The sequence below is a fragment of the Haemaphysalis longicornis genome, unplaced genomic scaffold, assembly GCF_048455015.1.
Source record: "Haemaphysalis longicornis isolate Haplotype H1 unplaced genomic scaffold, Haemaphysalis longicornis Haplotype H1 scaffold_6, whole genome shotgun sequence".
Lineage (NCBI taxonomy): Eukaryota > Metazoa > Arthropoda > Arachnida > Ixodida > Ixodidae > Haemaphysalis > Haemaphysalis longicornis.
The window spans coordinates 101203191-101229002 of record NW_027526407.1 but is presented as its reverse complement, the minus strand read 5'-3'; the positions used below and the strand labels follow the sequence as shown (position 1 = coordinate 101229002).

Sequence of the window (25812 nt, the reverse complement as noted above, 5' to 3'; positions counted from 1 at the left end):
TTCTTTGACCTTGAAAAGGCCTATGATACTACTTGGCGGTTTGGTATATTGAGAGATCTTTGTGCCCTTGGGATACAAGGAAATATGCTAAAAACAATTGAAAGCTACCTCTCTGATCGGACATTTCGTGTAAGAATAGGCAGTACTCTGTCTAAACCATTCACACAAGGGACAGGGGTGCCGCAGGGAGGTGTGCTGAGCTGCACACTTTTCATTGTAAAAATGAATTCCCTACGCACTGTACTTCCGCCAACCATGTTTTACTCAGTGTATGTTGACGATGTGCATATCGGCTTCAAGTCATGCAATCTCTCCTTTTGTGAATCTCAAATTCAGCTGCCAGTGAATAAGCTCTCCAAATGGACAGGTCAAAATGGCTTCAAGCTTAACCCTTCAAAAGTGCCTGTGTACTGTTCTCGAAAAAAAAGGGGCATTGCCCCTGCACCAGAAATCTACTTAAGAAATCTACTTAAATCTACATCCTGTTAGAGCATAAGTTTCTCGGATTTATTTTCCACTCGAGACTCTCGTTCACCCCCCACCTGAAGCATCTGAAACTGAAGTGTTTGAAGGCAATGCATGTGCTTAAGATACTAGCACACATGAAATGGGGCACTGACAAGAAGTGTACGCTACACCTGTACAAAGTCTTGTTTTGTCCGGACTAGATTATGGATGTGTATTTTATGGGTCAGCCTCTAGCACTGCACTGAAAATGCTTCATCCTATCCACAATCTGGGCATCAGGTTGGCCACAGGGGCCTTCCGTACTAGTCCAGTACTGAGCCTCTATGCTGAATCAGACTGTTGGTCTTTGGAGTACCAGCGAAATTTTATTGGTATAATTTATGCCCTGAAGGTTACGTCACAGCCCGAGCACCCGTGTGACTCTCTGATTAGAGATAACTCAAGAATGCTGCTTTTTCAAATCGACCTTCCTTAGCTCAACCGTTTCCACTGCTGATCAATTCCATCTCTACAAAACTATCCATCTCGTTTGATGACACCCTGAAAATGACCCCAGATGAATGCGTGGCACCCTGGGATACAAGCATCATATCATGCGACACCTCATTTAGACAAGTAGACAGGAAAGGCTCACTATTAGAAGTCAAACAGCACTTCGCATACCTCCAAGACAAGTACAAGGCTTCTCAGTTTTTCACTGATGCTGGCCACCTCGGTTGTGGCCAGTTGTTGGACAGCATCTTTCAATAGCAAAAACAATACATAAAAACACATTTATATTTACAGCAGAAGCACACGGAGCATATCTGGCTGTGGACTACATTATCACAAGCAAAACACAAAAGTCTCTTATCTCTACAGACTCACTCAGCGTTGTCACGGCCCTGCCCACCGGAAAGAGCACCAAAAATCCCACATTTACTGCCCTTCTTAAAGCTGTGTACAAAGCACACCAGCTATATTTAGAAATTATAGTATGCTGTGTTCCTGGCCATTGTGGCATAGCTGGCAACGAGGAAGCCGACCAGGCTGCCACCAGAGCAGCTGAAAGAACCAGTATTAACATCACGCAAGCAGCTTACCTGGATATGAAACCAACATTAAAACACATACTCCTTCAGCTCTGGCAGAAAGAATGGGACGAAGAAGTAAACAACAAGCTTCACTTGGTACAACCTATAATTGGCCCATCAGCGGCCAGGGAAAAAAACAGGGCCTTTGAGGTCTGGCGATGCAGACTACGAATAGGACACACACATGGCACGCATTCCTACTTCCTGACTGGTGACCAGCCGCCAAACTGTGCCAGATGTGGGGAGGGTCTTTCAGTCCTCTATGTTTGGTTGAGTGCTCGACCATGGAACCAGAAAGGAGACGCTATCTGCCGGAAATGTACCGCAAGAATATGCCACGGCACATTTCAATGTTTTCATCAGACTGTCCTGTGTTCGAGTTCAGCAGAGTTTTAGAATACCTTGATGATATCGGTTTTTTAAAGCAGGTTTGTTTTAGAAAGTAGCATTCTAGTCCACCTCATTACCTTGTTCATCCGTAGGGTTCTATTTACCATGGCCCTATACACCGTTAGCTCATTTCATGCCTCATCACGCTCCTCACTCCTCTTTTGGATCCGGCCCTTTACACCGAAGTACTTTTATGCACTATTTGAACTCATTTCATCAGCACATTTTTACCTCATCATAGCAATGGCGCTCTTGGCCTTAGATGCCCTTGCGCCAAAAAACCCCACCAAAGAAGAAGACAAAGGAAAGCGTAACAGCTTCCTCAGTAACTTCGCAGTTGAAGAAAAAAAACTCATACAGCAATTCCTGTGACTGGTGGCGGTATTACGGAGAAAGTTCTCTAGGTGCTCAGCGTTTCTACACCGCTGTTGCAGCATGTCCGTTTTGTTGCAAAGGCTTTCTATAAAGATAAACGCCTGGCTACTGAGGTGCAAAAATTTGGGACCTGCCACATTAGAGACTTAATAAACGTTAAAAAATAATTTTTGAGACTTACCATATCAAAAGAGAAGGCTGAAGAAATGAGATACCAACTGCAAACATACCAAAGTGTGCGTGCTACGATGAAAAAAGCAAAATTCTCTTGAAAGAGCTCCCACGTTGGAGATAGAATATTGGCAGTGCCTTATGGCAACCCATTACAATGAAAGATGGCCAAAAACAGCGGTGATAGACGAAGAATATTTGTACTGAAAAACAAGGGGAGGGGTATCCACAGAAGGGTTATCCACAAGGTTAAAACTGCAATGGCCAGGTTTGGTAAGTGATGCAGCAAATGACGGATTATGATAGAACCGATGGAAGTTACATAGTAATGCCACTTATCTTCCTTTTTTGAGAGAAGGCAGCTGTAGAGATTCTTTAAACGCAGTGATGGTATATGTGCGGGAATAATTCTTACTAAAGAAACGTGCAGCTTTAGTCTGCAAGGCCTCCAACTTGTTTTTAAATATATCTGGTTTGGCTTCCAAAAAGTCGACGCGTAGTCAAGTTTGGATGGAACAAATGTAGTATAAGGTAAAAGTTTAGTTGACTGACTTGCTAAATACAAATTTTTCTTGATGAAACCAAGTGTTTTACTTGCCTTGGGAATTAAAGCATGAGTAAATTTATTCCACTTAAGGTTTGTTAACAAATAGACACCCAGATATTTTAGTGTAGAAACATTTTCGATCGCTGTGTTAAAAGATGACAAAATAAGGTGCATGTTAGTACACCTAGTGAAAGTCATAGCTCTTGTTTTGAAAGAATTTATTTGCGTTTGCCAATGCTCACACTACTTAAAAATATTGTCCAGGTCTGCCTCTAAAGCTTTAAAGACTTCATAGCTGATAATAATGTTTCTGTAAATTACGCATTATCGGCGAATACCCGAACAGTAGAACTTAAGGTATAGCTTACCTGGATAATGTATACCAGAAATAATAATAGTCCTATACAGAACCCCGAGACACTCCTGATTTGGCTTCTGTTAATGCGGAATTGTGGTCATTTACAGAGACGTATTGATAGTAGTTGGTTAAAAATGTTGCCATTCAATTGATAAAGCTGTTGTTTATGTTAGTCTGGGAATTTTTGTCTAGGCGTGTATCAGCTACTTTATGAAATGCATTTGGAAAGTTGATGAATATGGCTTCAATTTTAGATGAGTCATGAACGGCCTGATGTAGGTCGGTTAGAAGCTCAAATAATTAGGTTTCGCTGGAATGTCCTCGAAGAAATTCGGGCTGGTTAATATAAAAAGTGCTTTCTAACGTGTGTCATAATGGATGTTGATAAGATATGCTCTATAATTTTGCATGGTATGCTTGTTAAGAAAATCTGTCTATAATTGGAAAGTCCTGATCGGTTGCCGGATTTAAATACCGGAGTGGTGCCTGCGATTTTTCAGTCATCTTTTATGACACCGGGGTCGAGTAATTGTTTAAAAATGGAGGCTAGAATAGGAGATATAATTGGTTAGTCATTTATAACAGTTTTGGACAAATGCCATCTGGCCCTGGGTCGCAATTATTCAAAAGTTGATCAATGGGACATTCAATTCCTTCCAGTGCGATGGTAATATCTCTCATGAAACACGGAATGGAAACTGGTTGGAGTTCAGGTGGTAGTGGGCTTTCATCTGTTAAACCAGAGCTAAAAATAGTTTAGTTTGGACGCAACCCTGGGTGGTGAAATTATTTCGCTTTATTTGACTATATCTATACTAACTTAGGAGCGGCATTTAGGATTGATTATAGTTCAGAATTTTTTTGTGTTATTTTTGAACATGCTACAATATAACTGTTGCAGAATTTCTGTTTGGAATTTCGGATTAAACATTTCAAGTTTTTTATGTCGTATGATAGCGTTCCTAATAACCATCTTAGTTAGAGAACTTGGATTTTGAGTACATGCGTGTCTTCTTGTTTATTGCTATTTTCACGCGTAATGTGAACCATGCGCTTTTAGCTGAATAAAATATTTTGACCCTGGGGATGTGCTGATTCTTAAGTTCGGTTAGTTTGTTTTTGACACAGATCCAGTTACCATTATAATTGGGGTAACACATTGTGTACAAAATTCAACGGAAAAAGATGACAACTCTTGAAGGATCCGATTATTATTAGCGAGTGTGTAATTCCAGATAGCGTTGTTTGGCTTCCCTGCGTTGTTTCTTAATGCATATTCATAGTAGAAAACATTGTGATCAAAAATAAATTCCGGGTCGGTTTCATTACCCAATCCAAAATGGCATCGCCATGTGTGAATTCTCAATCCATTTGTTGCAAATCAAATAAAGAAAGCACATCTAAAAATTTTCTTCGTTCTTTTTTCTTGTTCCCCCCCGGGGTGTGTATGACTGCCAGTCAATTGCAGGAAATATAAAACCACCACCAAGATTGATTGGTGATGCTGGGTACTTGTCATGGATAGCGCTTAAGGAATCATTTCAATTTTGAACAATTCAGGAGGGAAATCAGGTGGACATAAGACATTCCGACGGCAGACGTAACAGAAGGGCATATGTCAACCAGAACCCACAAATATTCTGTATCAGAACTGGTGGGAACAAGGCAAGCACGAAACCTATTTTTAATGGCCGCTACCATTCCACTTCCTTCTGCGGCCACTGGGTCTCTCCTGAATATTGTAAATGCTTTAGAAAGAGATACTTCGGTATTATCAATGTCAGGAATCAACCACGTCGGTGTGCCCAGAACAATGTCCGCGGAACATCGTTCTGCAAACACACATAATAGATCTTGTTTTGGGAGCATGCTTGGACAATTGCACACTAGAATTGCTAAATTCCTCGCTACATTACTGAGCCTATAACCGTCACCATAACCATCATCTTTCGCTTGTGGACACCCTCCTCTGGTAGTAGGTGGCAGGCTTGCCGTAGCTTTTTCGTGTCTTGGAGGACAGACTATCTCATTTTTTCCTGAGTTGAATAAAAAACACCTGTTTCTGAGAAGTTTATCGAACACAACCCTGTACTTCTCGTTTTGGATAGTGTTCGTCAGAGCGAAGTCGCGCAGTTTTTCCTAAATTTCTCGTGAGAAGTCTTCCTCGATCCATACTCGAGGTTCCTTTAACTTCTTTCGCTTAGAGGCGCGTTTTAAAATACTGTTTTTATCTTTGAAATTTAGGAAATTTATTCCAATTGAACGACCTTGTTCTAGTTTGGGCCTGCCCACCCTTTGCGCTCGTTTGACTTCCCCTGCCTGGATGTCTAAATGTGTGGACACAAATTCCGCAATCAAGCGTTCCGTATATGCCCAATGGGTTTTGTCGGCAGCAAACCGATTTCTAAGCCTTCTGTGGTGCAACTGGTTTTGTACAAAGCCGATTATTTTGATAAGCGTGTAACATCATGCCAAGATTTGAGGGCCTTGCTCCCATTGCGTTGACCGACAGGCTGGGTTATTGGCCACTGGAAGCACTACTCTATCATTATAAACTTTCTCCCCTTCATGCTACTCCCCAGCGTAGCACCTTACAGCCATGGCATTCGAGCCCAGATATTTATACACCATCTTCAACAACCTCCCACTGGTGCATTTAAATTTGCGAGTCCTGCACACGTTGAGGCTAGCATGGGGTGCATAATAATATTAACACCTATTGCATTGCAGCATGAAGCAAGCAAAGAGATTGCTCCGTACACTTCAGATGCAAAGGAATAGCCTGATCTCCCTGCTCCAGTCGGCATTAATGTGGTAAAAACATGCTACATGTACTTTTGCAAGCATCGCTTAGCCACAGGTTCATCGAACTCCCATGCCTTGAGAACAGCGGGGCTTCTATTCTTCCAAACACCATGAGCAACAATGACTTGATAAGTAGAATATGTTTTTGTATGCATGTTACGGCACTGGTTAATCAGACAGCAGTATTAATTCTGGATTTAGGTAGAGTCATGTGTGGAATGACTTTGCATTACCTCATCTTAGAACCCACGGATTCCAACTTTTTACTTTGCATTTTGCACATACAAGACTGCGAAAATTCAACCTTTGATACATTACCACAAAACACCTGTACAGAAAACATACAGCAGTGGCCTTCACCGTTTTCTTTGTTTTGTTTTAGGCTCCGGTCTGCTGTCCCAGACTTATTCTGTAATATCAACCAACGAGCTTGTGAATGTGGAAAACGTACTTCATGGAGAAGGAAGCTACGTCGGACATCAGTGTCTGGAGTTACGTCGCCTCTTCATTTTCATATCTTGACAGAAGCGTACATGCAACCTGGCCCCCGCTCTCCTGTGGTGGAGGTCCCCAGTGTCCCAAGTAATTTATGTCTGTTCGAAGAATCTATCTCAGCTTGTTATTTCTGCCCACTCGGACAGATCTTACCAAAGTGGTTGACGAAACAATTGTATTTTTCAGTTATTCATTCACACCTTGTATATTGCCACCTAGTATGGGGATTAGGTAGTGAAACTGTCTCAGATCGGCTCCAGTACCATCAAAGGAAAGCTGAACGATTCGTACGCGGGATATCCTAAACGGAAAGGTTCATTTTTCTAATTCTAAAAAATTACCCTTTGCTAAACTCTAAAATATTTTCTTAGCTATATTTTGTTCATTAAATTAGGAATAACTTCGCCCTCTCAAGTGACGAATATTTGAGGCGAGAAGTTGTACATAATTTACGTACGAACTATTTAGTTGGCCCTAGACCTCGAACAACTGTGGAAGCCATACTATCCTTAATCAAATTGTACCGCTCTGTAACAGCCATCATTCCGTAATTGATGAAGCTCATCACTCTGAAACTATATGGCAACACCAAAAGAAAATAACACTTCTTCTGCAAGATACAAGCGGTGTTAACTGACTTTCCTTCGTGTGGAATATTCTATGCAATAACCGTTTTATTGGGGTATGCGTTACCTACAGGAACAGTTTATCTTTTACAAGAACACAATTGTAAAACTCTATTGTTTCGGCATGTGATTTGTTTTCATTACACATATAACCCATGTCTTTTTTGTATACTGTACCGATTGTCCGTGCTTGTTCTGCCTGTATTCTATATTTGAAGTGTCCATTTTTTATTGTTGTGCACAGCTATGGAACTGGTGTTATGTTTGACGGCATCCACTGCCTCCCGATCTTTACTCCCGGTGCGGTGGCTTCGTCAGGAGAGGTACGAGTCTCTTTTCCCGCGGCACGTGCACGTAATTACACGCACATGTATGTATGTCCGAAATAAAATTAAATAAGACAATGTGGCGCGGCGACACTTCCCTGACTTGTACAAGTACACAATTGTACTTCAACCGTAATTATTTTTGTGAAACAAAGCAACGTTCACACGCAAACGTGTTTAGCTTATCTCGCCGAACTCCACTTTTAAATTGCATCCGAAACAGCATGTACGTTCTGCTCTCGCAGCATTGGTGGAGGTCCCAGGGCATATACATCCATACATTGCCCCCTTTTTCCACCAATGTCACCATCTCGTATCTTAGAGCCGGTAATTTTACATTGACATATTAAGCTGTTTAAGATATATTACTAACCTCATAACATGCACACTTTTGCCACTAAACTGCAAATGAAGGACCACTGACTACATTTTTGGTGCTTCATTGGATTCTGTGTCCTTGGCCATAAACACAAGAAAACCATACTCTACCTGCTCACTGGCGAAGGCGGTGGCGACGGCACACAGCGTAGTGGACTCGGAGGGCCTCCCGCCGTTCATGACTCTCAGCTCGCCTCTGACTGACAATTTTCAAGAACTTAAGCAAAAATGACGCTTAGGATGAGGTACTGAAAAAAGCTGCCTAAAGTAACAAAGTCGACTTATTGGAATATTTTATTTGGGCAAACCTGCATAATAACGTCAACCAGTCCACTGTGGGGTAAGGGAAATATCCAGCTAAGATTAATATATAATTTGGAACGTTGCTTTACCATGCTCCACTGTGAAGTTTGGCAACAAATGTATTCAAATTGAGTGTAAGGGAGTGGTAACAGGAGCCGAAAAAAGCATTTTACCGACCAAAATAATCAGCGACAAATTGAGCTCAAGAGAAGAAATTGCCACCAGAACCAAAAACTATGTGAGTGCTTGAATAAGCCTAATTTATTCGGAAGAGGAAGGCAGCCTTTCCGGAGGATAAACGGAATGAGCTTTATGTTGAGTGCCTTGCTAACCTGCACGAATTTTTAATTTTTAACTTAGTGCTTATCACCTATGTGCCATGTTTCTAAGCAGTTGCCGTTATCTGGTTACGGACCAATTATGTTTCAACGCTATTTTCATCTGATCATAGTTTTTTTTGGTTGGGCTTTGTTCCTGACACAAAAATATAGAAGTTAGCGAACCAATATATATAGTTCAATCAAATGCCTACCAATAAAGAAATCGATTAGGTCACAGTGGATATTGGCAAAGAATTAAATACTTACAAGGCTTGAATAAATAAATTCATTTGCATGGCATTACCTTCTTGTCATACACAAATGCACATGTGTGCAAACATCTGGTTTGCGCATTTGGGTGTTTTGTTTTAAGTGTTTGGGTTGCAAATTATACACCTAAGATAGCTGGGTGTTTACCCAGCTAACTTAGGTGTGTAAATTGGAAAACATAAACTTAATGTATTGAATATTGTTAAAGAGACAGGTTTCTATATATTACTTTTGTTTGCTGCGCAAGCTGTCATATTTTTATAAAAAGTGTATTACATGCTGCAACGCAAATATAACACTCCCCCTTCTTCGCAAATGTTCTAGATCTGATTCAATGGATCTGGAAAGATTGCCGCCGAAGCATTATTGCTCGCAAGGCAGACACCGAGACATTCGATTCGCCGATGGCAGCCTCCACACATCACTTCATTGACTGCTTCTCCGTGGCCGTATTTTCTTCGACTTTCAGCGGCGCACAATTTCGCTCCAATAAACTTCGTTCCTTGAAGAAACCTGCGTCATCTTTGTCGACGCGACAATATACAAGTTTTATTCAATTTCTGTTCAGCCTTCGTGAAACTATACCATTAAATAAATATTCCGAATATACTTTCTGCGAGAATATTACATAAATTGCATGGCCGGTTTTATCAATTTAATATTTCTATAATTTGTCGAAAATTACAATGCATCAAATAGAAAACCCACGTTTCATTTCACCATCACGAACAGTTTATTTCAGGACCTCACTCGTTGCTTCCACCAACGTGATTCACTGCATTATTGGCGTTGGTTCGTAATTACCAGTGAAGAAGCATTCATTCCCTTGCTGTGCTTTTTCTAGGACATGGAGCTATGCATTCTAATGTACACATGACGCTGCACACATTCCTGTAGATGAAATGGAAGACCAGCTAAGTGATGAAAATTTAGTTTATTCCCTAACAGGGACTCCCCAACACGCCTCGTTTATGTCGTGTAATTGCGCATGCTCTTCCTTAGGATGCGCTCTTGTATGCAATCTTTATTTTTACAAAAAACACAGCTTGTAGTTTGGGTGCATTTCCCGTATCTTGCTATTTTTTACTCGCTTTTCCGCACTCTTTGTATAATCACTGAATCCAGTGCTCGGTTTTCTAAGCCATGGGCACATACAACGTCTAAATTTTAACCCAAGAACAAAAACTTTAACTTCGGGTGTGTGTTCAGGCTAAAGTTGTATTGGCGAGATTGCATATCTGCTAAGGGAGGCAGATCAACTAAAGGCAAATAAATTTGCTAAACATAATGTTACATGAAAAGGTAAATGTAAGAATAGCTTCCTTGGGAATATTCGGACTAGATATTATGCACAATGCCTTCGTCCTCACAAAAGCATTTCTTCAATACATCAAACGATAGTCGCTGAACTCTACATTTCAACTTCAAAATTCCTGAACCAATTTTTCACAGCGAGATACAATATTTTAAAAGATCCACCAACAGAAGGTATAGTGGCCGTTTAGGTTATTTTATGAGATATTTCACATATTTCAAGAGCTTATATCTAATCTTTCGTAGGTATTGATGGCGCCTTGAGACGTAATCAAGAAAGCTTAGCAACGAACAAATCGAACCGATGATTTTGAGAGAAATTTACCCTAGATTGTTTTATTTCTGTGCGTTTGATTTTTCTGTGCTTTATCCCTGCCCTCAAATTGCAAAGCTATTTTCAGGCAACCCAAGTGCTTATCACATTGTCGCTGTCCAGGATAGCGTTACTAACAAAAAAAAATCCGAATTTGGAGAACGCCATGTGAAATACTTTAATCTAGCAAGAAGTCGCAATGATACGGTAGGTATATGTTCCTTCCCTGTAAAAAAAAAATATTTCTTTTGTCTGTGAAACAATATCCCTCCGCAGGAACATTTTTGATGGGAAACCCAAACATTAACGGTTGGAAAATTATGTCGCAAGTGCCGTTGATGTCTTGCTATAACCAACGTCACTGAGCCAAGAAAATGTGATGACGACCTCACCGGAACACTCAAAACTGTGCTCGTGTACATGATTCTAGTGGTCGAACGCGAACATTTTCGGCTGCCTACAATATATTCTGGAATTTTCCGTGCCGGGAACCGAAGATTTTTTTTATTTAAATATACAATTTTGAAAATGTTTACTGCTTTGGCGTACAAAGAGTCTGCACTTTGTCCTTGCATAAAACTTCACGGGTATGTATAGAGGGAGCCAGCAAGTATGATACTGGTGTAGCCCCATGTAATATTCAAGCGGTTTCCTTCCTTGCGTTTTGTGCTTGCTGTTCATAAATATCGTCTGCTCGCAATAATAAAGATGCATGTCGTATAAACCATAAGTTTGAAGTTGAAGTTGAAGTTTATTCATAAAAAGTAAACGGTTACAAAGGAAGTTTACAGACAAGGGTCCCGAAGTCAGAGACTGCACTGGGACCCTCGATGATGAAGTACAAAAAAAACTTTTCAGAAGCAGCAGTGGAAGCAAAAACAAGTGCAATAAAACATTAGTGAAGAAAACAAATAAGCAAGAACATGTAGTGCATGCTTTTCATATGAAATTTACTAAAATATTAGGCTATGTACATAAAAACGGCATTCAAAAAACAAATTATCATTATACACAATTAAATACTAACAGTTTACAAAAGTACACAAAAAACTACTGTGCAAACAAATGACGACAGTCAAACCAGCACAACAAAGAAATTCGGAAACATATCAGGTTACAAGATTTTTTAGAGATTTTTTTAAAGTATGTAATAGAACGTGATGATTTAATATTAAGTGGTAGGCGGTTCCATAGATTAATGGTGGTAAAATGAAATGTTTGCTGGCCATAATTAGTTTTTACCTTAGGTAACAACAAGTTATTATTCAAGGCAAATCTAGTAGTGTTATGATTCACTAAAGTACCTACGTCAACAAGTTCAAAACATAATTGGTTGTTGAGTAGTTTGAAAAAATAAATACCTAAGTTATAATCAAACAATGCTGTGACCGATAAAACAGAATTTTCGCGGGGTAGAGGTGATGCACTTCAATGGCAGGGGCTGCTAGTAATGATACGGATAGCTTGATTTTGAGTGTGCTGAATGGATGATAGGTGGGTGTGATATGTGTTACCCCAAGCAGTGATTCCATAGTTGATATGACTGTGCATGAACGCGAAGTAAAGTGATAACAAAGCTTTAGTTGGAAAGAACGGTCGTGCCTTGAGCAATGCCCGGATGCCAAATGCCATTTTTTTCTGATATGATCGACGTGAGATGAGAACTTAAGGTTAGTGTCAAGAATTATACCAAGAAAGTGGATGCAGTCGCATGATACGATCCGATTAGAGCCAAGTCTTAATTCTGGCAACATACCTAACACTTTCTGGTGACTTCTAAAGATCATAAATTTAGTCTTAGTAGGATTAATAATTAAATTATTTCTGCAGCACCACTCAGTCACATCCGTTAAAGCAGCGTTTAATTTATCAGTTAGGGATACTATAGATGTGTCTGATAATGTTATTGTGGTATCGTCAGCATATAAAAGAGAGTTGTATCGGTGTAAAAAGCTTGGTAAGTCATTGATATAAATATTAAACAATAAGGGACCGAGAATGCAACCCTGCGGGACACCTTGGTTAATAGTTTTACAGTCGGAGAACGAGCCAGCTGCAGCTACCACGTATTGCCTATCAACCAAGTAATTTTTTAATAGAGCAAGTGCTGGACCGGTTATACCATATGCTTCTAGCTTCATGAATAAAATTTTGTGATTGATGGTATCGAAAGCTTCTGTGAAGTCTAAGAATACTGAGCCAACATATTTACCACAATCAATAGATTTTTTAATAAAATCGGTTAAGGTTAGTAAAGCCAAGATAGTGGAACTTCCCGCACGAAAACCGAATTGTGAATTATCTATTACGTTAAATTTTCTTAGATAGTTAGTTAAGCGTTTTACAAGTAATTGTTCGATGATCTTGCCCAAACTGGACAGGATTGAAATTGGTCTATAGTTGTTAATTAACTCCTTATTACCTTTCCTAAATACTGGAATAACCTTGGTCATCTTTAAGCTATTAGAAAAAATGCCAGACTTAAAAATAGAATTAGTTATGATACTTATTGTTTCCGAAACCATATGAGCAACAAGTTTCAAATGACTCATCGAAATGTTATCCAAACCGGGACTGGTATTTTTGAGGTTACAAATCGTTAGGTGCACTTCATTGGCCGTAACGGGGTACAGATAAAACGAGTGTGGGGGGCGGGGTAGGGAGTGCTGATCAGTAGTGGTAATTCTTGGGGTTGATAACGAGAAAAAGTTGCTGAAAGCATTAGCAACGTCGGATGGCTGAAGAAAGACGGTCCCGTGAAACTTAATTTTGTTAAAATTATTACGCGAGGACACTGTATTTAAAAATTCACCGATTAATTTCCATTGTTTTGGGGGGTTATGACTATTATGACAATTTGTTGTGAAAATTACCTGTATCATAAACGGTCATTGTATCCCCGGCTTGTGCATATGGGTGGAGAATTTTTGCCTCGATCCTCTGGCGTTGGCTATCGGGGAAGAAAATAAAAGAAAGGGTAAATTTTCGGCTGGGCTGAATAAATGTGATAACACTTACACATGTCCATTGATAGTGTATATCCTGGCAAAACTAAAAGAAGCTGCCGTTCCTTCTATAAATTTGTCAGCCCTGCAGTAACGTCCACTGTCGTTATTATTCGCAGAATAGGTCCATACGTAGATACCACGTCTCATCAACTGCATGGAAATGTGGATAGGTATAATTTGTCAGTGGCAGTGTAATTCAATGTTCCGCAAATAATATTCTAAACCTGAACATGATCAACACCCAGGTAGAGTTTGGTGTTTGCCGACATTTTTAAGGCCAGAATTTAAAATATGTGCCATTCGACATGGGAAGGTGGACGACGAAGCGGATCGATTTTACCCGAAAAGCAGTCGAAGTAGTTTCCGGAACAAATCACGTTTAGGGATTATTTATGCTAATTACATGAATAAAACTTAAGGCACATAGTTTCATTTTAAAGCGAAGCGTCAGGCTGCTTTTAAATTTCACGTTTTCACTACTTCTACTATTACACAGCGAAGGTAAGACAAGTGAATAATACCCTTTTCGTGATGGAGTACCCCTAGGCTCCATTTTTAGCGTGTCTAAGAGCAATGCATCCGGTTGAGCGCTACGGGGTCTTAACCAAAAAGTAGGCTTTACATTCACACTTTTTTACGTAATTTTCGTGTAAGCCCGCATTTACTTCTGTCAGAATCTACATAGAATAGCTGTACTGCATGAGTGATACCCAGCCTCACAACAAAGTCGGCTTTGTCGTCTTTTAATTATAACGCTTTCCTTCGACGCATTACGTTTTGTGCGGAACATAGAGTTCAACCCCTTTGCGGGGACAGTTATGGTGGGGGTATTGTTAGAGCGTGTAGCAAGGACTGCTCCATTACCTAGTGGGTACTACAAGTATACAAGGCTCTACCTCTGTCGTGTAACACTGCAATATCAGAGATCGCGCACCACTCTGAATTTCAACTTTAGAAGTTGGAACGCATAGATCAGAACAAAAAGGCATTCTAGTTCAACCCAATAACATTTTTGGGTCATTTATTTCAAGTTGAATAGTTTATATTCTTCTAAACATACTGTTCTGTATAATACCTGATTTTTCTGGTTTGTTTTCAATTCTCTACTGTGTATCCTACGCGGGTAACATTGCCCTCTGCCATGCAGGGGCTGAACTGAGAAGATTGACGTGTGTTTATTCTGAGAGCAGGTATCTTCCGATGCGAAACACAGATTTGTTGCAGAAACATTACATAAGGCTCGACGATTTCTCTTTAAAAAAGCGGGCATAGGCTGGCGATGTTGTGTGCGCTTCATCTAGGCGATGGGTAATGGCCGATATTTTGCGCTTAAAAACATTTAATGCGCACACAACACTTTCAAAAATTTCTGCCGCAACTTCTTTAAAAAAAACTCACCGAGGTTATTCTAATGACAGAAAGAAAATTTTGACTTCTCTATGAATGAAAAAATAAGCAATAAACTTTCGGCGTAGCCTAGAGAGAACCTTGCGTTTTTTCACTGCCAACATATGATTTCTATGTGATAACTTGAAGTCACAAGTATTTCTTTAGCAGTTTTGTGATAGGAATGCCGCCAAACTCACTGCAGATTGCTTACTTTTTTGATAGTATTCATCGACATTTGTGTCGAGTCAGTTGAGACTGAGCGCGCCAAATTAAAAACGCAGGGCGAAGTGCAAATATAAACACTAAAAGCCGAGCGAAAGCTGAAAAGAAGAAGGCGTTATAGGATGTGCAAAAATTTCACCATCTTCCCGTTGGGGAACCCTGAGTAGTATGCGAAGCAGCCATGGTGTCGACTCAAGTTCCCATTAGTTTTCAGTTCTATCTCGCCGTTGCGGGAAAATAATGAGGGGGAGCAGAGGGCGCGCGCGTCATTCCGCGGAGCTACAGTGCCACCCACAGCGGAGTGTGCAGCGGCTACCGTCGCGTCTCTAACCCTAAGCTGCTTCGCATTATCGTGCGTGGAGCCTCCGGTGTTGCCATTCGTTGCGCAATCCCGGAGAATAGAGGACCTTCGGAGAGGAGAGGAGGAATGCCGGATAGGAGTGGAGCGTCGAAGAGGAGAGGAGGATTGCCTCGCATACTACTCAGGGTTCCCCTACCGGAAGATGACGACGGCGGTCGAACGCGAAGCTATCTTTGGCCAATCCCTAGGGTCATACTCCCACAATCATCATCCGGGGAGCTTGCCAGGAAAGCGCAGTGGGGGTGCGGACGCCGCACAATGGCACCCACACAACGGGGGAGGGAACACGTCAGTAAAATACGTTGTTGGGCTAGTTGGTGCATGTCTCTACTTGAAAAAGGCGCTAAAAAATACACAACACGAGCACGAAGAAGGACGGGACGTCCCGTCCTTCTTCGTGCTCGAAGAAGGACGTCCCCTGCTTCCCATCTAAAAAACTGGCAAAGCTGTACCCGCACTTCGCAGTTATAAAGAACGTCGTGACAGAAGGGAAGCTGATGCACTTTCGAGTAACAGCACTAAGACAAGTCCAAACCTAGATGGAACTTGACACACATGTCTCCCGCTCATATTCGTGCAAAGGAAATGACTGGGATCGCATCTGAGAGAACCTTTGGAGAAGGCATCCAACAAGATAGCAAAATAAGGCCTTATAAAAATCACTTGAGGACAGAGACCAAGTTTTCAGTTCCAAACAACATATTGGCTCAAAACATTGAAGCTAGGCTTCACGTAAACAGATCACTCTTTCATTAATGCTTAGTACCATAGGTGAATTGGACAAAAGAAGCTGCAGCTCTTGGACCAGCTACCAACGAAGCCGATACGCTGCTTTTCCTGGTTACAAATAAAACGAACCACCCTGAAATGTGGGCTCGGAGCTTCATTTCAACCAGGCCTTCAGAAAGCCAAAACGTTCTTTGTAGGTGCGGAAAGCACTGAAAAGAAAATACAAGCTCAAGAAAACAGACAGCCCCTCTTTGACCCAGTATTCAACCTATTCCAACAACCGTCAGCACACCAGAGCCATAAACTCCCCAGGAGCAGGTTGAGCCTCTTAGCGGGAGCAACTCGTGCTTAAAGGAAGTGCCCAGGTGCTGCGCGAGGCTAGCTCCCAAGGTCACCGTAGCAGGCTTGGCGAAGACACGGCACTCTTTCCAGTGAACAAAGAATATTGGCACGTGCTCGGCATCAAATTACTTCTGACGTCTCCAAACATGAAGACCAGGGTCGTGAAAAATCTAATAACTGTCCTCAGTACACCTGTTTGCATACGTCCAGATAGGTAGCATAGAAATACACGTGAGCCAGAAGACTCAATCGTTCCGAATGAGAGCGCGCCACCTGAAGTTTCCCGGCGAGTTCTGTTGGAAGCAGAGAAGTAAAGAAAATACGAACAACCAATTGGCTTTTAACGGCAGGACAACTTTCCTGAGTTCGGAATTGTGTGCTCTTCGCTGCTTATTCCCCCGGTGGATGAACTTGTGATTTTTTGAGTGCATTTGACTCCAACAATTCACTTTCCGTAATTAGAAATGACTGTATTAAGATAGAGTTTAGGGTGTAATTATTGATTTTGATTTGTGAACCTCGAAAGTGTGTGTGGCTCTGCCCCAACAAATTTTTTGAGGGGGTAGATCTGTAATGGGATTGCGGAATCGAAAAAGATTTGCCGATTCATATTAGAGGCGGAGCGCAACGCGACGAAGGCAATTCTGGTAGAGGGTCATCGTCAGGATGCCCAGAAACCCGGAAGATGAAGTCGATTTGAATAGAGAGTCTCAGTGCATTCCCGGGGGTCGGGTCAAGCCACTGATATTGCAAATGATTGAAGGAAGTCCAGAACGACGGAGTCCTGCTTCTGTCGACAGAGATAGCAGGAACCATGAGCCCATCCTTTACAAGGGGCCAAACTTTTACCATCGAGCCACAATTCTGTGCATTCGCAACGCACCTGAACCATGGCCTTTACATTACAAGGCCGAAGTGTCTATCGCACCTTCAACGTCTACTTTCCACTGCTTCTTCAATCTCAGCCAGACTTCCGGTCTGTAAGACGAAACCAGATGTTATTTGCTTTACTGAATTTACCTTGTAGTCTCGTGTTGCCGGCATCGTTCCCACACCCCACATTTCTACCGTGTTCTATATTTGTTAGTGTTGGGCAGTTCGCCATCTTCATGGTATCGAATAAAGGGTCTTTACCTCTCCGCTCCGTTTTGCGTGACCCGAGCAGCCAATCGGAAAACTTGATGCTGCAGTTTATGGAGGGAAAACTGCATCGCTTGAACTAATCTCAACTCCCCCAAAGCACCCATCAAGTAATAGTAGAATGTATGTCTGTGCAAGCTTTAGTGGACATCGGTACTAGTCTTTCGGTTATGCATTTGGATTTGTGTTCGCGCTTACGAAAAGTGGGGACCACATACTCTGGCCTGGCGCTATACAGCGCCAATGAATATCACATAAAGCCTGTTGGAACTTGTACAGCCCGCGTGTTCATGAGGAACGATCGACACCACATTGAATTTGCGGTTCTGTCAGAGTAGGCCCACGAACTAATTTTTGGTTGATATTTCCTGCCATCGGCTTCAACCATTTTCTCCTGTTCTCAACCAGGTATTCACAATACGAACACCCAAACTTCTTCTGCTCCAAGTCCCAGACACCATTTCTTAACTTTCTATGCCGAGCATGTTCTGACACCCAGTAGTGAAGAAGTAGGTCCTGTAAGTTTCCTCGAGCAGCATTTCTGACTGGGATGTTGTGGCCTCGCCCTCAACCCGCCTGTTTTCTCGAGGAATTGTCATGTCAACGAGCCTTCTCCGCTTTTTACGGGTATTTGCAGCTATCGTCGCCACCAACACCACGCGTGGGGCCATTCTATTACCAAAGGGCATGACCATCGCTTCAGTGGTCGATGTCGCGCCAGCGTCTGTTGTCTCTAGCTCCATAACATCTTCAGGCGTGTGCGGTGTCCTACTTTGTATAGTCTGTCCGCTCTTACTGCTACCATTAGCGCAGACCTGACAGCCACAGAGACGGAAAAATTGCTTCACGCATTCAGGAAACACATTTCATGATTTGACGTGAATTTCTCCTCACTTAAACGAACGTAGGTGGCCGCACACCGGATTGAGATAGATGGCTCGGCGGTTGTACGCCGTCACCCGTACTGTTTGTCTTCGCATGAACGCCCGCCCAGGCGGCACAGAAAGTGTCTCCCAAGACCGGCCCGTCTATGGCCGCCTTCTGGCATGTTCGGCCAGCATCCAGGTTCTGGCAGCCACTGATCATACGATGAACGACCAACATTCGGCAACCAGCGCTTCGGTATTTCTCCGGCCGCCCGTTTTCAGACGCACAACGGCAGCTGCCAGGCTGTCAGATATTCAGTTGCGTTTTGGCTGCCGATGTTGAGAAAGAAATCGGCCGGTGTACGGCTTTAGCGCATCCGTTTTTCCTTCGGGAAGTGGTGTTCAGCCGAAGCACGGCAAGCGACCGGCCACAGGATACCCGTATTCTTGTGGCAGTTGGTGTTCGAAAGGAGACCGGCCGTAGCGCGGCTGCCGCGCATCCGCTCTTTCAACTGAGAACCGCGCATCCGGCGGCAGAATATTCGTTTTCTTCGGGCAGCCGGTGTTATAACGGAGACCGGCCGACTTACGGCCTCAGAATGTACGTGTTTCGTTTGGTTAGCGCTCCCCGACCGAATTACGGCAAGCGAACGGCCGCAGAATTTTGGGCAACCGGAGTTCAAGAGAAGACCGGCCTTCGTAAGGTATCAGGTTATACGTCATTATGCGAACAACGGCGCGCGTCTGGGCGTCGAGAATTCATGCACAGACGTGCTTGGCAGAAGACCCGCCGATGTAGGACCGGTTTTTCCCCGGGTGAAGAAAGAGCCGTAAGGGAGTCGAATGGCACAGACACGTTTTTCATCCGCTCGGTGTTTCTGCGTTTTAAATGAACGAACTACGTTTGTCATACATTAATGAGTGTTCTAGGTGAACGGGCAAGGTGCAAGGACTCACTGGACATTACCAGAGAAACGTTTAGGCCACCGAAATGCCATTTACTGCCAAAAAGAAGACTGTGCATCACCGGCGGGTGAGCTAAGCCTCGCCAGTCATAGCCGCTACAACGCCTCGCCCGTCGGCTTCGTCGACGCATGAGCTCGAGGCAATTCGCCCCCTCAAGAAATGGAGACCATTCGAGATCTCGACCCCGCAGCGATGTCCGACCCGAGATGGTGGTGGTGCACCAAAATAAGTGGCCTTAAATGGTGTCGAGCAAGCGGCCACCACGCAGGAGCTCAGCCGGCGCCATGTCAGGGACTCCCCACCAAAGAAAGGCAAGGGCGCGCAAAAGCGCAAGATTCCGGCTATTCATCTCAAAATAATACTGCGAAAAACAATGTGCACTATATTGTGTGTGATAAACGTAGAAGAGGCTAAGCTGGTGCATTGGTGGGCTCAACTTCGTGGCCTGAACTATGTTACTTCATTGCATTGAATTTTATGACTGCGTATTAAAGAACAAGTGTTATTTTGAATTTGCCATAACAACAGAGCCTTGTGAATGACGAAGCCTGGATGTTTATTTAGTTGCGGTGTTTGAACTTGAGATTAGCTACACTTGGGATATGCCTCATTTGGTTAAACATAATCGCCAGCATCCTAGCAAACAGGGATTTAGTCGGGTTTTTCTTGCTCAACGCAGCTTATTGAGTTCACGCACGAGTTGGCTGTAGCAATAGATAAGCTTAAAGTAGCTGACTATTTTCTTGTGCGGCAAAAAAACATTTGACGGTGTTTTATATCACCTTCTTGTTAGTACATTGCGGGCAATAAAGTGAATGAATAGGTTATTGCATGGATAGCCGAGTATATCTCTCTAAGACAGCAGTTGGTCGCTCTCATTGGTTGCTCATCCGGATATGTTCCCGCGGCCTCAGGAATTCCCCAAGGGTCAGTTGCGGGTCCTCTTTTGTTTGTGTGGCCTCAAATCTTTGTTAAAAAATGTTCAGGAATGACTGTGTAATTTACAGGACTATAGGGAATGAACGTGATTCTGAATACTTGCTGCATGATTGAAATTAATAACATCCTGGTGTGCTCATTCAGAAAAGTCGTTGAATCTTAAAAAGTGTGTTGACGTCAAAGTTAAAAGAAAACCGTCATTCCAATTGAATGCTTTACAGTAAATTGCACTGATTGAAGAACGGCCGGGGAATATAAATAACCAGGAGTTTATTCAACGAGTTGTTAGAGAAATAGGCACATACACAACATAAAAGTTACAGCTGCACGTGTTTTTGGCTTTCCGAGATAAAATTTCAGCGAACCTCCACCTAACTGAAAAGAACAACCGTATTTCACTCATGTGCGCTCAATGTAGGATTACGCATGTCTTTTCTGGGATCGCTACAGCAAAGAGCTGGTTGATACGCTCGAAAACATACAGAATAGGGCAGTGCAATTCGTACTAGGTATTGACACTGTCAACTTAGGATGAGGGAAAGTAAAAGTAAACTTAAATAGTAAGATGGTAAAGATCATATACGAAATCTGAGGTTAAACTTTTTTCGTAATATCTATCATTCCAAAACTAGAATAGAAGGGGAGAAGTATATTCAAGCTCCATTCTACATATCCCATAGTGGGATCGCTAGCTTGAAGCAAATTATTAGCTTTCCTTTAAGGTGACGCCTTGCGCGATTCATTTTATTTTAGATCAAGATGAGAGTGTAATTATCTTCCACGTATGATTTTATCCACTGTTTATAATGACGACTTTCACCGCGCTTTGTAGAATTATTTTGTTATTTGGTGTCATATTTGATGCTTAGTGTTATCTATCTCCCTGCTGTAATGCATGCAAGGGCAAGCAGGTGTCAAATAAATATATAAATAAATAAATAAACTTGCGGAGCCTCAAGTTCGCCTCCGACGGGTTGAGAACCCTACCCATTCAAACTTGGCCAATGAAATATTTATTGCTTTATTCGTTGCAGTATGCAAGGTTTTCTGTAAGAATACTACAATTGCTAAGTTATTTGTTTGAAAGAAAATATGAAACTCTTGTCTTACGCCTTTCCTTGCGTGAACACAGAGGGATACAACTGCAGCCATCTGAAGAAGGGCGTCATTCGTAACACGTCTAGAATTTTCTTAACGTAGTACGACTGTAGAGGAAAATTAAGTTCTTTTGGACTACTAAGGAGTGTGCACGTAACTCATGAAAACAACATAAAAAATACATTGAAACTGAAAGTATTTCTTTGATCACTTCTAGGATCAGCCCTGTGAAAGATCATCAGAAAAGTTGCTCGATTAGAAAATTTCCTTGCAAGAAAAATGGGCAAATACTGGACATAATTTTTGTGTGAAGTAATTATAATGAATGCTGCTGAGTGTTTTGTGGTGTACCAAACCGCTTCGTAAAGGCATTCGCACCGGTTTTATATAAAAAAAAAACTGGTCAAGCAGCTGTTGTAAAAATAGTTTATTTATTCAGAGCGTGAAAGTATTGTCTTAAAAGAAATTGCCTAAAAGCGGCACTTTCATCTTTGCGAAATTCAACCCACGAAAGTATGCGCCTTCCGCTCCTGTCTTCCCCCCATCCTTCCTTGTTTATTAGAGGTAAGCCGCCCCACAGAAGATATCAGGACCTGGACAACTCATCTATTCCAGCTCTGCAAAGAAATGAATATTCCCTGTATTCGACAGTAAAAAAGGCACAGCAATTAAAGGAACGACCATTTGTGAGCACTTTTGAATAAATTAATTTTGGTGTAAACTGACGCTGATATTAAGCCAGGCTGGACGGCTGGTGGTTGCGCGCGGGCTCACTTTGATGTGGGTGCAGTGGACCCAAAATGCTGGGTTTGTGCTGCTGGACAGCGCGATTGAGTCACCTGCTTGCGCTGCAAGCAGTGGTCGTCCAACAGCCTCAGTACAGTTAACGTACTGTGGCTGAACTGCACTGCCCGTAGCACGGCCGAATTTCCGGCAGCTTTAGTCCGGCTGGAGTCCGACGACCGCATCTCGGCTGTCTTCCGGTTGACGTACTTCGGCCGCACACGGGTGGCTTTGGGATGGCCGGAGCCATACGGCTGGAATCTGGCCGTATGAACGTAAGCCGGTCGACTGGCCGACGGACACTGGCCGTTGGACAGTGACGGGAGTACGGCCGTATACGGCCAAAAGGCCCACATTTGGACACGGGCCGAACATGGTTGCCGGAGAAAGACCGGGCAGAAAATCACCGGCCAAAGTACACCGGCTTGAGTAAGGCCGAACAGTCCTGTGCTGCCTGGGTGATTATAGAATACCACGTCGCTGACATGCTCAAGCGGGATGTTATACGTCTATCATTGAGCCCGTGGTCATCGCCAGTCTTGTTATTGGAGAAAAAGGACGTCTCAGTTGGCTTTTCTGTTGATTACCGTGCCCTCTATAAGATTACTCGGAAAGAAGTATATCTGATTACCCACATAAATGAAGCTCTGGACCACCTTCAAGGAGCGGAGTTCTTCTCCAGCCATTATTTACGCTAAGGTTATTTGCAAATCGCGATGCGCGAAAATGATAAAAAAACGACGGCTTTCGCCACGACAGATGGGCTTTACGAGTTCAATGTTATGCCTTTCGGGCTATGTAATGCGCCCGCGACATTTGAACGCATGATTGATACCGTGCTCCGCGGCCTCCAATGGAAAACTTGCCTTCGTTACCTCGACGACATTGTTGTTTTTTCAACCACGTTTGAGCAACATCACCAACATTTGACGAGGTACTGCCATGTCTCTCAAATGCCGCACTGCAGATTAACACAAAAAATGCACATTCACCAGCAAATCAAAAAAGTTGGTGGGGAACATCAAGAGCAAAACACCAATATAGCCATACCCTGACAAGATTTTGGCCGTCCTAAATTTCCACGCCCGCTATAGCAGAAAGGCATTTGCAGCTTCCTCGGACTAGCATCATACTTCTGGCGCTTCATGCAAGATTTTGCAATGGTTGCTTCTCCACTAAATAATTCCTACGCTCTCGCACAGCTTTTACTTTTAGAGAAGATTGCGAACGGGCTTTTCAAGCTCTGAAAAACGCACTCACGTCGAGCCCTGTGCTTTGGCACTTCTATGACGCTGCACCAACGGTTCTACAGACGGACGAGAGTGGGTAAGGCACCGGCGCACTTTAGTTGCTACTCCATTCGGGCAAGAGGGAGCGAGTGGTCGCCTATTCCAGCCCCACACTGACGTCGACTCAACAAAACTATACACTCACGGAGCAAGAATGCCTTCCTGTTGTGTGGGCCATCCAAAAATTCCACCTTTACTTGTTCAGGCGACATTTCAATGTCGTAACTGACCATCACGCCTTGTGCCGGTTGTCGACGTTGTCCGGCTGCATCTGCCTGTCCGGCCTGTCCGGCCCCTGCCTCGAACTCCGGCCTCCTGCCTCCGGCCGCTGCCTCGGCTGCCTCGACCTGTCCGGCCGCCCCGGCCGTTGGGTTCTCCGTCTACACCAGTGCAATTTTACCATCCCGTACAAGTCCGGCAAAACGCATTTAGTTTCAGATGCCCTCTCACGCTGTCCGTTATCGCAATCGGGCGTCTGCTTCTCGCCGGCAAGCAGGCCTGTTTACCCTTGGCGCCCATAGCTAATACCACGGTTGATGAAATCAGGCTCTCGGCCATACAGTGCAACGACACTTTTTGTCGAAGAATAATCGACCGGATAGATGGCTCCGCGTTACCTCCCAACAGTCGGTTACGTCACCAACTTCACAAGCTCCAGCTTAAAAACGAGGTTTTCCACCATTACAGCCCCCACCCTACAGGCAACGGTGGGTCCCTGTCCTACCTCGGGAGCTACGCACAGCTGTTTTAGAGGCATTTCACAATGGTTCGACAGCAGGACCCCCCGGTTTTGAGAAAACCTAGGACCGCATTCGTTGTCGCTTCTTTTGGCATGGTATGTCGACAAGCGTGGCGAAATATATTTTTGATGCACCTAATGCCAGCACCGAAAACGCGCTACGACCCCGCCAGCCGGCTTGCTACAACCGGCACCTCGTCCTTGGGCGCCCTTCTAAACTGTGGGCATTGACCTGTGCGGTCCGCTTCCCAACACACCAAACAGCTACCGCTGGATAGTGACTGCTGTCGACCGTCTCACCAGGTACGCCGAGAGAGCCCCTCTACTATGTGGCTGCGCCCCGGAAATCGCTAACTTTCTGGTGCAAAATATCATCTTGCGCCAATGCGCACCCCGCTTTAAGCGACCGCGGTAAGGCCATCTTGTCCCGAATTTTGGCAGAAGTGTTTCAAGCGGCAAATGCGGTTCATAAAACAACCAGCAGCTATCATCCTAACGCACGGCCTCACTTAACGGATTCACCAAACTCTCTCAGAGAAGCTGTGCGTGTATATCAAATCTGACCACACCAACTGGGACCAAATTCTTCCGTTTTGTAATCTTTGCCTACAATACAGCACTTCAGCGTAGCACTAGCTACTCACCATTTTTCCTGGTTTTTGGCCGTTCTCCTACCTTCGTTATTGAAACCTTTTTCTTATTTGCACCGGTCTCTCCAGTTACCCCTTTTCCTCAACCGTTCATCTCCCGGATTAACCACTGTCGACACCTATCCCGCATCCACACTGAAGCAACGCAGGAAGAACAAAAAGCCCATTACGATGCCGAGCACCGCAACACAATTTTCGTCCCGGTAAAGAAGTGGTTCTGTGTACCCCGACACGATCACCGGGCCTGCGCGAGAAGATTCTGCAAAGCTATATTGACCCATACACCGTGATTGAGCAAACTTCACCTGTAAACTATAGAGTATCTCCTGCAGGTGCCTCCAACGACCATGACGGACGTGGAAGTGAAGCCGTCCATGTTTCTCGTAAGAAACGTTTTACCCAGCGTGCCCCTTAGCAAGCGTCCAGGCCACCGCTTCCAATCGAGGAGGGGAAAGTGTGAGCATTTATTGGGGTCTCGGTTGCGTAAGAGGAATCATGGAATGTAATTATTGCTATTCGCTAGTGGGAATGTATCACCTGTAGATACCAAATATAATCATCATTTGTGGATAATCATCATCGCCGGGCCCTTTCTGACGAGTCATCGAGTTCCCTGCGAGCAGAGTAAAGAGGCATGCCTTTTAATTAACGTTCCCTTGTTCCAGTCGGCTTTCCTGTTTCAATATATATATATATATATATATATATATATATATATATATATATATATATATATATATATATATATATATAGCGAAT

At 43.3% G+C, this 25812-nt stretch overlaps 1 long non-coding RNA gene across 1 annotated transcript in view; it reads right to left on the bottom strand.

Annotated features, from left to right (window-relative positions):
- The window catches only part of LOC144141816 (uncharacterized), an 85016-nt gene extending 71540 nt beyond the window's left edge, over window positions 1-13476 (bottom strand). The window contains exon 1 of the long non-coding RNA XR_013316707.1: window positions 13406-13476. This is a non-coding gene — a long non-coding RNA (uncharacterized LOC144141816). The remainder of the gene's footprint in view (window positions 1-13405) is intronic.
- Window positions 13477-25812: the final 12336 nt, after the last annotated feature.